This window comes from Sardina pilchardus, chromosome 4 (assembly GCF_963854185.1).
Source record: "Sardina pilchardus chromosome 4, fSarPil1.1, whole genome shotgun sequence".
NCBI lineage: Eukaryota > Metazoa > Chordata > Actinopteri > Clupeiformes > Clupeidae > Sardina > Sardina pilchardus.
This window is the reverse complement of record NC_084997.1, coordinates 24941405-24942146: the sequence shown is the minus strand read 5'-3', so window position 1 is coordinate 24942146 and position 742 is coordinate 24941405.

Genomic DNA, 742 nt, shown 5'->3' with positions numbered 1-742 from the left:
CGCGGCAACACCATTACGTAATTCATCCCTTTCCCTTTCTTTCGATCTCTCTCCCTCTCTCCTTCCCTCTCTCTCTCACTCTCCCTCTCTCTCTCCCTCCCTCTCCCGTGCTGTGGCGGAGGCGTGTAACTATGAGCTGGCACGCTGGCAATCCTGGCATCCAGTTGACCAACCTAAATGCAATCTAAACACGGGCTCATTAGCATATGGCGCTGTGCTGTGCTATAAGGGGGCTGAAACGAGCGCGCCATCGCTGTCCGGCCCCTGCACCCGTGTTTGCAAATGGCTGTGTAAACACAGGGAGCTCCCGCAAATGAGCTCTTCCTGAAAGCAATCGCATCCTTTTGTACCGAGCAAAAAAAAAATAAAAAAAAAATAAAAAAAAACACTTTAGTATTTATTTATTCCCTGGGATTTACTCAGTGGCAGACAAAAGACTTTTCTGGTGTAAAAGTCGGATCGTTGGGACTGAACGTGGAGAAGGCTGTTTTGGCAGTGTTTGCTCGCGTACATAATTGGATTGGATTGATTCATTCAGGGTTATAGGGGAAAGGCCAGGAGGTAGAGCCTATATGGGCTGTTTGGTTAGGGGCTGATGGGGAGCTATCCCACAACCCTTTCATTATCTCCTGTTTTCCCCACCAGACCTGAGACATTATCCCACCTCTGTGGCAGAAAACAGCAGAAGACAGGAGAGATTAATTAAATCAACTCAAGCATGAATAAAGCAATGCACTTCTGC